At 33.7% G+C, this 12,723-nt stretch overlaps 1 protein-coding gene across 2 annotated transcripts in view; it reads left to right on the top strand.

Annotated features, from left to right (window-relative positions):
- EPHA6 (EPH receptor A6) overlaps positions 1–12,723 on the top strand; it is a 932,172-nt gene that overhangs the window by 40,703 nt on the left and 878,746 nt on the right. The window lies entirely within an intron of this gene.

Here is a 12,723-nt window from a genome sequence, read left to right as displayed (position 1 = left end):
ATGTAGGTATATATACATATATATAAAGAAAACTTTTCTGAATACATTAACCTAAATTCTAAAATTAATAAAATTTATTTTTGCTTTAGTTGTTTGAACTCCTGAATCATTATGATTTCCTTTTAATCGATATTTTTTTCTGTTCTTTTTCCTTCCCTTTATGATCAGGATTTCAAGACTGTTATTGTGGTTTTGTCAGTGCTTTGACCCTATACTAGTAGCTTCCTTTGACACAATATGATACAAAAGCATGAAGTTTATCTTACTGTTTATCGTTTTTAGAACACTGGATTTATAAAATCACAGGGACTTGTTATTCCTTCTGCAATGTACTCTTCTCAATATTTTGCAGCTACTTAAAGTATTCTGTGTTTTTTGTGTTTTCTCAGTTATGTGTATCTACTTATAAATTCCTCACCTACTCATAATTGTGATATTTTATTTCCAATTCATTATTATATAATTTACATCATGAATCTAAAAAAAAAAAAAGATATATAGAATACTTCAACTCTGCTTGATCATGACTTTTTTTTTTTTTTTTTTTTTTTTGAGATGGGGTCTCACTGTGTCTCCCAGGCTGGAGTGCAAGTGGCCCAATCTTAGCTCACTGCAACCTCTGCCTCCTGGGTTCAAGCAATTCTCCTGCCTCAGTGTCCCGAGTAGCTGGGACTACAGGTGCATGTCACCACGCCCAGCTAATTTTTGTATTTTTAGTAAAGATGAGTTTTCACCATGCTGGCCAGGATGGTCTCGATCTCTTCATTAAGAGATTTTTCTATGGGCCTGAAATCTAAATTAGATTTATAGCACTTCTCATAACATATAATTATGTATTTATTTTATACTTTCTGTTATTTTCTCTTTTTCACAGGAGATTGTAATCACCCTGAAGGCAGAGCCTATGTTTATTTTGATCCAACTTTATACACAGAACCTAGTGGATTGTTTATATATAAATATATGTGTGTGTATGTGTCTGTGTATGGAATAAAAAATACACATTCATAGCAAATATTTTAGGAGTATTGTAAATGAGAAGGAGAAATTTGAAGAGAAAATGAGTTTTGAACAGAAAATGGAGAAATCAAAATTTCATTTCAGATAGACCACTGAGGCTGCATTGAATTCAATGAAAGGAACAAGATGAAGAGATCCCGGTTGAGTTAGATGGAATTGGTAGGGGTTAGAAAGCCATATATTTGAAGGTGATTTAAAAACCTTACTGTATTTGTTCTCTATTACTGCTGTAACAAATTACTACATATTCAGTGGTTTAAATAACACACGTTTATTTGCACAGTTTTGTAGGTTAGAGGTCTGACATGGATATCCCTAGGCTAACATCAGGGTGTTAGTGCGACTGCATTCCATTCTGTAGGTTCTAGGAGATAATCCATTTTCTTGCCCTTTTTAATGTCTGGAGACCACCCATGTTCCTTGGCTGTGTTCCTCTCTCTTCAGAGCCAGCAATATTGCATCTCTGCCTTTCTGGAGTCACATCTTCCTCTTGTTCTCTGGCTTTCTCTTCTACTTTAAGGACCTTTGTTATTACATTGGGCCCACACAACAATATAAAATGTCTCCCTGTTTTGAGGGAGATTAGCAACCTTAGCGGATTAGCAACCTTAATTCATCTGCAACCTTAATTTTCCTTTTCCATGTAACAACACATTCATAGGTTCCTAGAATCAGGATATGGACAACCTGGGAGACAGGCATATTATTCTGCTTACAACATCCAGTTTGGAAACTGATAGATTTGTTGTTAATATTGAGGGATGAGTTAAGGATAGGATATTGGTTCACAATTTGTGTACTTGGGCAGATGCTAGGTAAAAATTACTGAAACAGAGAAATCAGGAGGTGGTGCCTATTTAATGAGAAAACAGTGAGTTCAGATGTGAACATGTTACATTTGAGAGGCCTCTGAATTGTGTCTGAAGCATAGAGGAAATTTATGCTGCAGATACTGTTTTGGAGGTTGACAGCATTAAAATAATAGTTGAAATCCCTAAACTGATAAATTTTCTTTGAAAAGTGAAAAAACAGAGAAAATACAGAAGAGATTCCTGAAGAACATATAATTTTGCATTTTTCAAAATATGGCAGCTTTATGGAATATGATGAAATATGAACTGAAGTAGAATAAAAATATTAAGATAATTTACACAGAAACTATTTTCATTGATAAATCAATGGTTGTAAGTCTATACAACTCTTACTGTTCTTCATCAGTAAAAATTAGAACTGCAGTATATTTACCTCTGTTAAAGACAAGTTAAGGCTGGCCCTGGGTGGCTCTCACCTGTAATCACAGCACTTTGGGAGGCCAGGGTTGCATAAGGTCAAGGCCAAGATGGCTCAAGATCACTTGAGCCTAGGAGTTCGAAATTAGCCTGTGTAACATGGGGAAACCTCATCTGTAGAAAAAAGTACAAAAATGAACCGAGCGTGATGGTGCACTTCTGTACTCCCAGCTACTTGGGAAACTGAGGCAGGAGAATCACTTGAGCAGGGGAGGTGGAGTTTGCAGTGAGCAGAGATCATGCTGCTGCCCTTCAGCGGGAGTGACAGAGGAGACCTTGTCTCATAAATTAAAAAAAATAAAAAAAGGCAGTTTATGACAGAAGCAACCTGGCCAACTAATATTGGACTCTATGCCTAAAATTTTAGCTTCTTCCCCAAATCATGAGTCATGGTCAGCAAATGTCATTGTCCTTATTTGAAAATAAAATCAATCTATAGAATCAGAATTTTACTCACATGTAAGAAACTTTGGGAAAAAATGTTGGTTTATAAATCAAGTGAATGTACAGATAGAACTATTTTTCTTTCCAAAAAATTAAAACTTGGCTGGGCGCGGTGGCTCATGCCTGTAATCCCAGTACTTTGGGAGGCCGAGGCGGGTGGATCACGTCAGGAGATCGAGACCATCCTGGCTAACATGGTGAAACCCCGTCTCTACTAAAAATACAAAAAATTAGCCGGGCATGGTGGCGGGCGCCTGTAGTCTCAGCTACTTGGGAGGCTGAGGCTAGAGAATGGCGTGAACCCGGGAGGCGGAGCTTGCAGTGAGTGGAGATCACGCCACTGCACTCCAGCCTGGGCAACAGAGCAAGACTCCGTCTCAAAAAAATAAATAAATAAATAAATAAAACTAGGCCTTCTAAAATTTAGCCAATAAAGGATAGACAATAACTGTGGGAAGTATTACATATTTTGTAAATAGTGTCTGAAATACTAGTGTTATAGTTGGCAATACCTGTATTCGAAAAATAATTCCTGTAAATAAAAAATTTATCTGTGTTTCTTCAGCACTGTTCAAATTTAACAGCTTTAAAATGGGTAGGTACAATCATTCATTTATTAAGTGGAAATAGATCTGGAGGATTTTTAAAAAGTAAAACAGGGTCACTCCTTTCTAGTAATTTAGTACTCTCTAAGAAATCTTTATCTGTAATTTGGTCTTTTGAATGTATTTACCTGCAGGGAAGGACATTCCCTGGGGAGTTAAATCATCAGTGAATAAATCAATCTCATTTATAAATGAGTCTCCTGTATGCCTGATTAACAAGAACCAGTCTCTTAAAATATGATCATGCCTCTTCGGAAAGATAAGTATTAATCTTTTCAGTCACAAAAGCTGAGGATAGAATTTTGAACCTGATTATTTCACTTAGTCATCAAAATATTAATAGTTTCTGAACATTATAGATTTCTTTGCCATAATCTATATCTTGGGTAGTCAGTAAGTTAAGAAAACTGATCAATGTCTTATGAAAGCCTACATTTGCTTTCTTATGCTTAATTATACTTGGGGAACCCATATTGAATAAAATATTTTCCATTTGCCTACATGTTAAAATGTCATTATCATTCCTTTTGCATTTACTTTATTGCAGAAAGTTCTGATGATAAACAATTTGACAATAGTACTTAATGATTTGCTTCCCTACAGGGTAATGATAATAATGCATTTATTGTATTTTATAGTTTATGCCAACCATAAAGCTTCCATCTGTCATTCTTTTCTCAATATTGAAGCCATGCTGCTCTTGGCATGGGTCACATTTGTAAATGTTTCATTTATGAACCATTCCTCCTCCTGACTCCTCTGCAATACAGAAATATGCCAAAAAAGATTAGCTGCCTTACAGTTCATATGTCTCTAAATTTGGCATCACATTCACTGTGACATTTCCTCAATAGTTTCCAGTAAGAACTTGTCCTACATAATTCTCATGATTTTATTTATCAAATAATTGTGCAAAAAGCTGTTTAATGTGTAAATGATATGACAACTGGTTGTCTTAATATTTTTTTTTAAAGTCTTCATGTTTTTCCTGCCCATTTCTCTCATTATAGACTACTCTGTTCTACAGTCAATGTTACTTACTAAACTACTACAATCCAATTTAGCTATACAGATGACAACACATAATTTTTAGGCAGTCAAAGATGTTGAAATCATGGTAAAATGATTAGAAAATAACGTTTTCATTTAAATTATTTTTTGTAGCATCTCCCCAGAATGTATATTATTGTATCTGGTTTAATGACCCAATGACCATGTTTTGTGAGCAGGTTACTGTGAAATCTGAATGTTTGTGAATAGAATTTAGTTAGCTGCTTGTAGAATATTGGCAGTTCAGCTCTGCCTTTTTTATCATCTAAAGGAACTAGAGTATAGATAATTCAGAAATCAGCTGGAGAAACGGGGTGGGGGAATCCAAGAAAAAAAACACCATTGTTCTTAGATTTCTCTTGAATACTCGTGAAGTGGATTAATTAACAAGAGAGATTCAAAAGTTGAAGAGGAGGCAATCATGACCCATGACACAGCAAGCAAACTTTTGTGTGTTACTCTTATTGTCATATATAGAGTAGCCATGCTACCCTAGTAGGGTGGCTAAGAAGATCATAGTTTATTGAGAGCTAGGGTTGATACTACGGTTAGAGGATTACATGGTTTAGGTTAGAGCAACACCCAACAATTAGTAGGATAAGAAATACAGCTTGGCCAAGCATACAGTATTAAAGCAAAGTAGAGAACCCACGAAGTAGATAGGAAAATATGTAACCTAAACAATGGTTAAATTTCTTGGGACATGATACAAGTTGGAGATTTAGGAAGTCTCTTCCAATATATTAATGTGAAAAATTGCTTGTGTGTCGTGATATTAGGTATGCCATGAAAAGTCCCAAGTCAGTGTTACCTGAAAGGTGCTATAATCAATTCATATTTAACTTGGATAAATAAATAACGCAAAAGGGAAGAGAGGAAATGATATTTCATAAACACATTTGTATGCTATTTTAGTTAAATTGTTTTCTTCATATGATGGATGTTGGTTATCAGATAATAGGGGGGATAATTTGAACACTGCACACAGTCAGAGATGGGGATAGATGTCCAGGGTTTGGACTGAGAGTGAGCAGTGTGAGGGCAGTCAGTGCTTCAGGGTTTGGGGCCAACAGGGAACAGAGAAGATGATTCCAAAAGATACAAATGTGTGTCTTCTCAGAACTCATTCTGGGCTCAAAACAAATGCCCACTTTGATTTTATTTTTTTCCAGAGACCACTTTGCCTCTTAACTACATCTCAGAAAGATCATATGTAAATAGCCCTTGACTTTTGCCGTCACAAACCAAGTACAGTGGCCGTTTAAATTTCATCCGGCACCTGCCTTCCTGCTTATACTATACTGCTTTTCCAACAGTTGGTTAAGAATGTTCTTTTCTAAGACATGCATTTCCTGCCCATGCTCCCTTTTGATTACCTCATTTATTCATTTTCTTTGGAAGATACACACCCACAAACACCCCCCCCAACACACACACTCACACTCACACACATGTTAAAGTAATGGTTATAATTGTGCTGTCTTGATTTGGCTATAATTTCAATGGACAAAAGAATTCTGTCATTTTCAAGTTGTTTAATATGTATTTGTTTCAAAATTATGGCAACACAATTAAAATTTTTATCTGATGATGTCTTATTTCTGATGACTAAAGGTTAGGTTACAAAAGTGTTTACCTCTGATAATGCTTAATTAATTAATTATTTATTTATTTTTGAGACAAGGTCTTGTTCTGTCATTCAGACTGGAGTGTAGTGGTGCAATAGTGGCTTGCTGCAGCCTAGAACTCCTGGGTTCAAGCAATAACTCTCATCTCAGCCTCCTGAATAATGAGGACTGCAGGCACACACAGTCACACCTGGCTAATTTTGATTTTTTAATTTTTAATTTGTAGAGATAGGGTCTTGTTGGTATGTTGCCTACGCTTGTTTAATTCGTTTTTAAAACATCTCCCACTCTATGTAAAACAATATCTCTTTGGACAAATTTGGCAGACATTTCCTGTATTTGGGATTGTTTTGGAGAGTATCTACAGGTAGGAAATTATTTCCCTTTCTGTTGTCTACTGCGATGCATTTAGTCCTTGGCACATCTATGAAAAGTGCGATAAGTGGTACAATTACTGACAATTTTGATGGTGATTTTGAAGATGTGATATGGAATGTCTGACCTTTTAGAAGAGCAATTTAATTCTACACAGTCTACTAAATAGCTGCAGTCATTTTTTGTCTGCACCTTCTAAATGAGGGCATTTTAATCTGTTCTGCTATATATGTGTTTGAATAAACTATGGCATGTGAGTTGACACAAAAATCCTAGTAGCGAAAGTCATAAAGTAGAAAACTGGTATACCTTGAAGGTAGGCATTGTAACTTACAGACTTTCTATATCCTATAGTTTCCAATATATAGAGTCTTAAATGTAACAGAGACTCAATAAATGTTTGTTGAAATAATGTCAAAATGTATAATGTAAAATCAGGTAACATTTCTTGACCGCTGAGGTCCTAGTTAGGGAAGTTAACATCTATTTTCATTATGTCCATGTAAGTGTAATGGAGAGAACAAACAAAACCGCAGGAAGAAAAATTTTTCCATCTTCAAGAAAAAAGACTAAATTTTAATTCTCAAATTTTCTTTCACAGATTTTTTTTTTTTCCTTTTCAACATAAAGCCACTGTTATTTTTTTTTAAAGTAAGGGTTTCAGTAGTTTCTTTTAGACCTTTCTTCCACTATATAGAAATGGTTTTGCATTGAGATGGCCATTATATTGTAGATATAACTTTCAAGTAAGTAGTTATAATCTCTTTTATCAGGACCGTTAAACCAATGATTTAAGTGTATTTCAGACCTTAAGTTTCATAATATTCTTCAAAAAATTGGAAAATGTCCAAAGCCCATAAAAGACAAGTGGGAACATAAGAAAGGTTAGAACTAGAAAGGCAAGACACATGTTTGATGCTATGTAAGCAATGGGGAACATGTTCAATGGTTTCAGCTAAATGGGGCACTTCTTTGTGAGAGATGAGAGACTCACAACATTTATTAATACAAGACTAGAAAATGTAAGACTACAGCCAAATAGTATTTTCTACCTATTTAATCCCTGAGTAATTGAGACAAATGTAAATCATATAGGTCTCAACTGAATTTGCTTACAAAATGCTGAAGATGTCAAAATAGAGGAAGCATCTAATGCTGTTAATTAGGGACATGTCAAATTTTCTTTTACTCATTTTTAACCACAGAGATAACAGAGCAGTTTTATAGGAAAGCGTCTTTTGAGATAACTCATTAATAAATCTCAATGACCTTGCTCAGGAGCCCAGGAGGGAACCTGTAGTTTGGTGACCTTGTGATAGATCACATCCACACCTGAGTTATCCTTTGGTCTCTGTGGTAAGTGCTGGTAATAGCAGGTTTTAGGAATGATGATAAGGCTGAAGCAAATATAGCTCTGTCAGTCAGGATAAGGATCTGGAGGTTCTTGGAGTGAGTGAAATATAGTTCTTGCTCTAGAGTATAACTTGCTTTCTAAGTAATAGCAAACTGCTTCACTTGATTTATCCTGAAAGTAATTTAATTAGAAAGAAAATTATATAGCTTCAGTGTTTTGTCCTTTTTTTTTCTATTCCAGATAACAGTGAAGAAAAATAATTTTTGGTTTTTGTAGCTTATTTTAGATAACTAAGGGAATTATCTAGTTTTAAGAAGGGACAGAGATATTTGAATGTTTTCTGAAAAACATACTCTCTAGCAGAGTAGAAAAATGAAAGGTGTAAGTTCAAAAGTTCTAAACTTGATTTTATTCTCTAATTAGAAAAAGTTAACCTCACTATTTTCACATTACCTTATACTTAAAAATCAAATTTTCAATCTCAGATGTAACTGAAGGGATAGATAAAATTAATAATGAATGCCCTCTATGTTAAAAACAAGGAAACAAGCAAAAACGACAAAAAATAAGAATAACCACCACAACAAAACAAAATGTTGTAAGTACACCTAATGAACAAATAATTGATCTCAGGTTCTAGATAAAAGTAGCTTCGTTGTTTTTAAGAAAGTATGATCCTCTTTAGAAAATTTTTCCGTAAAATATTCCCAATACAGAGAGGACCATATCAGGAGTCAACATAATTCAGTGTCTATTTAAAGCAATCTATGTTCGTTTTTTTTTCAGATTTAAATATGGTTGCAACTCTATGTGAGGGTAGATCCCCATATTATGTATATCCGAAAGTAAAAATTTTTGGTTCTTATCTTTCAGAAATATGCAGTGATGTTAAAACTGGATTAATTTGATAATCTAAATATCAGTTTAAAGCATTTAAACATTATTATATTCAAATGGACTGCTTCTAAAGTGTAATATAGAAAGGTACATGTTTGTTTATATATCTGTAATTTGAAGTATTCTCTGATTGTATCTGAAACTTTGTTTACTTGTGTTTTTTCAGATGGGAAAAAACATCTAGTAGAGTGTTAACAGTTAGTGGAACATAGAACCATCATAAACTTCTGCTGATGTGTTGTTACTGAGTGACTTAGTAACTTAGAACCTTTAAGCTGGACCTTAAAGTTTCTAAATTGAATGATTCTAGGAAGAAACACCTTACTTTATTTTTCATAAGGTTTGTTAGACAAAGTTCTGAAACATGTATTTATGATTGTCTGAACTTTAAAACATATTGATAAATCTTTGGACTCAATTTACATGACATTGACTTAAATTTTTACAACAAAATTATCCTAAAAGAATAGCTACTTTCTTAGTGGCTTGATTTATCTCGTCCTTGTTTAATTTTTCAAAGTGATTTATGAATAAAATCTCATCTTTTTCTTACTGTGCTGTTTGAATAAAGATGATCTTCTATGATATACTATAAATCAATATGCTGATTGTTTTTAAACTAATACCTTTTAGATTTACTAAAATGATGTAGTAAAGACTTGATAAAATATTTAAAGACAATAAATTAATATTTAGTTTTTTGTTCTTAGGTAATAATAACTTTCATATTTAATCCAGATATTTTCTTTTAAAACACAATGACATTTTCTTATAATTTTCAAAAGCATGAATAAAGGCAACTCTAATACACTAAAGGACACATTCAGAAAGAAATACAATATGCTGGAAGTTTTTTTCTAAAAGTTAATAGGAAAATTGTATGCAGTTATACAGACATGTCGTATGCATTATGTTGCTTACAAAACAAAACGTGTATTTTCAGAACTTTATTTTGATGACCCCAGGCTATTTTTTAAATTCAGTTTCTCATTTATTATGCTATGAACAAATAATTGTAGTTTCATTTATACTCTTTACATAAATAATAGGTGTTAATCTTCCTATTTAAACATAGCTATTATATTAAAAATGGAAAAGTATTGACTTTTTTACCGATGCTAATGCCGATGTAATTTTTTTTCCTCCTACTGAGTTTACAGTGATTTTGCTCTCTGGTAGGGTCTAGATAACTTTTGTTTGGAGCCAGCAGGAGGAGCTCTCACCTTGCTGGGTTCAATGTAATTAGTGTGCCTGAAAAACCTGAATTTGTGGGGTTTTTTTTGTATGTGAAACAAATGATAAAATTAAAATATTTATCACATATATCCAAAATTCTGAATTTTATTTTGATATTAAAGTATCATTCACCTGTCTGAAATGCAAATTTGGAATCTTACTATTTTTAAGAATTTTTAAGAGGTATGATTGCAATTTAATGAAATAAAGCAGTTAGGTAAATCTTTTTTCTGGAAGATACTAAGAAACAACAATAAAAAATGTTTCCTAAGCATTTGCACTGTAATAGGTACATTCATATTTTTCTTTTTTATTTGTGAATATACTTCACAGTTTACAATTATGAATACTGAGAACAAAGCAGCCTTAATATGTTTTAGAAACAATAATAATTAAATGAATTAACTTACTGGTCATAATTCCTATATAAAACTTATAAAAAGGAAATAGCTGTTGATCGATTTCAATACGCTTTAGAGATTTTTAGACACTTAGCTCCATTGAACCCCTTGATTTGAATATTGTGATTTGTAGGCTGTACCAGTGAATTTTCTGCAGAACTCTTTGATGAGAAAATTAGAATTAAACTTACAAACATTTAAAAATCACCAAAAGAAATACTGATGTTTCTATCCATTTAGTGAAGTATATATTAAAACAATAATGAGATACTGTTGCACACCTGATAGAATGACTTTAAAAAACTGGACAAAATCAAGTCCTGGTATGTACAGGAATGGGAAAACCATACGTTTCCCTACTGAGAATCTGAAATTTCACAGCAGTTTTGGAATCCAGATGGATAGTCTATTTAAAAAACACACATTTTCTGTATAACCCACCAATCCTACTTCTAGTTATTAACCCTGGAGAAATAAAAGCATAGGTTCATACAAAAAATCTATATAGGAAAGCTTGGAGTGACCTATACATAATATTCTTAACTGGAAATAGCCCCACGTCCTTCAGCTAGGGAATTCCATACAGTGGAATTGTTTTCAGCAATAACAAGGAACAGTTGAAACAAGCAGTGACATAGATGTATCTCAAATGCATATGCGAAGTAGGGAAACCAGGCTCAAAAGGCTACATGCTATATGATTTCATTTATTTGACACTCTGGAAAAGGCAAAGCTACAGGAAAGGAGATCAGATTAGTGGTTGCCAGAGGATAGGAAAGGGATTCCTTATAAAGGGCCACAAGAAATTTTGGAAGGATAAAGGCCATATTCTCTAGCTTGATTGTAGACGTGGTTACATGGCTGTAGGAGTTTGTCATGATTTACAGAAATGTACATTTGAAGAGGATGGATTTGTTGTAAGCCAAACAAATTTTAATAAATCTAACTGATAAAAAGTGGGGAAATTTATAGATTAAAAAAAAAACACTTAAACAGGAATGCCACCTAACTTATTAGCACTTACTTGAATCTGTTTCTTTTTCAAATAAATTGAGACAATAAAGAATATTGAACACTGTCTAGATATTTCATTGCATTAAGGAATTTTTTTTATATTAATGAATTAAGGTATTATAGGTATATTAAAAGAGTATTTTACAAATACATGTTGAATTTTTATACAGGTGAAATGATATAATTCCTGAAATTTACTTCAAATAAATCTTGCAGTGGGGAAGTAGTTAAAAATGTATAGATGAGACAAGATTGGACATTAATTGCTAATTATTGAACCTGAGTGAAGAGTATGTGAGGGTTCATTGTGCTATTTTTTTCTACTTCAAAAGGTGTTTGAAAATTTTTCACAATAAAAATTAATTAAAAATTATGGCTTAGTTTTACAAATGTATGTTTAGTTAATAGATTTTAACAATACTAAAGGAATATTCTGCAATGAGTAAGCAGAGTTTAACCTAGGAATTTAAGGATACTTTCATATTTTAAAATGTATCAATAAAATTTATCACAGTGGTTCACCTAAGTAAAACTTCGGAATCCTTAGACACCAAATGGCGGATGCCAAATAACATACTCACAATTGCATTTTTTAAAATTATAAATGAGAAACCCTCAACTGGGTGCCTTGGCTCACGCCTGTAATCCCAGCACTTTGGGAGGCCAAGGTGGAAGGATCACTCGAGGCCAGGAATTTGAGACCTATCTGCATAGCATAGTAAGACCTTCTCTCTGCATCAAATGAAAAAATTAGCTGGGCACAGTGGTGCATGCCTGTAGTCCCAGCTACTCAGAAGGCTGCAGCAGGAGGATCGCCTTGAGCCTAGGAGTTCAAAGCTTCAATGATCTATGATTGTGCCGCTGCACTCCATCCTGAGCATCAGAACAAGACCTGTCTCTTAAAAAAAAAAAGAAGAAAAAAAGAGGAAAAAGGTATTCCACTTCCTTGGCAAGATGAAAAACCAGAGTTAATGATGAGATACCAAAGCGTTGTTTCTCAGAGTTAGGTCCATATCCTGCTGACATCTGGAGGCCTAGGAGGTAGTAGTTAAAAGTAAATATCTGCTGAATCATGAGCTCTACACATTTACCTGTCAGAAACACTACAAAAACCCTCCTTGGTTGATCTCCATCTGTCTTTCCCCATCATTTCTATCACCTAACCTCCCCCAAATAGTCTCCACGCCTACAACTGAGAACTGATTTAGTCATATTTCAGTTAGTTTATAGAAAGTATTCTAAAATAAAACAAAAATCATATATCTGATTGAAACCCCCTCATCCTAGACCAGTTCAAATTGGATCCCCTTTGCGAAGTTCTTCCAGAACTGCCAACCCAACTTAGGCTAACTTAATTGCTAGGGTGTTAGTACAGTCTTCACTTTTATAATTTAACAGAAAATGTTATTA

This window comes from Macaca thibetana, chromosome 2 (assembly GCF_024542745.1).
Source record: "Macaca thibetana thibetana isolate TM-01 chromosome 2, ASM2454274v1, whole genome shotgun sequence".
NCBI classification, from domain to species: Eukaryota; Metazoa; Chordata; class Mammalia; order Primates; family Cercopithecidae; genus Macaca; species Macaca thibetana.
Note: the sequence above shows the minus strand (reverse complement) of the source record. Positions and strands in the feature narration are given on the sequence as shown.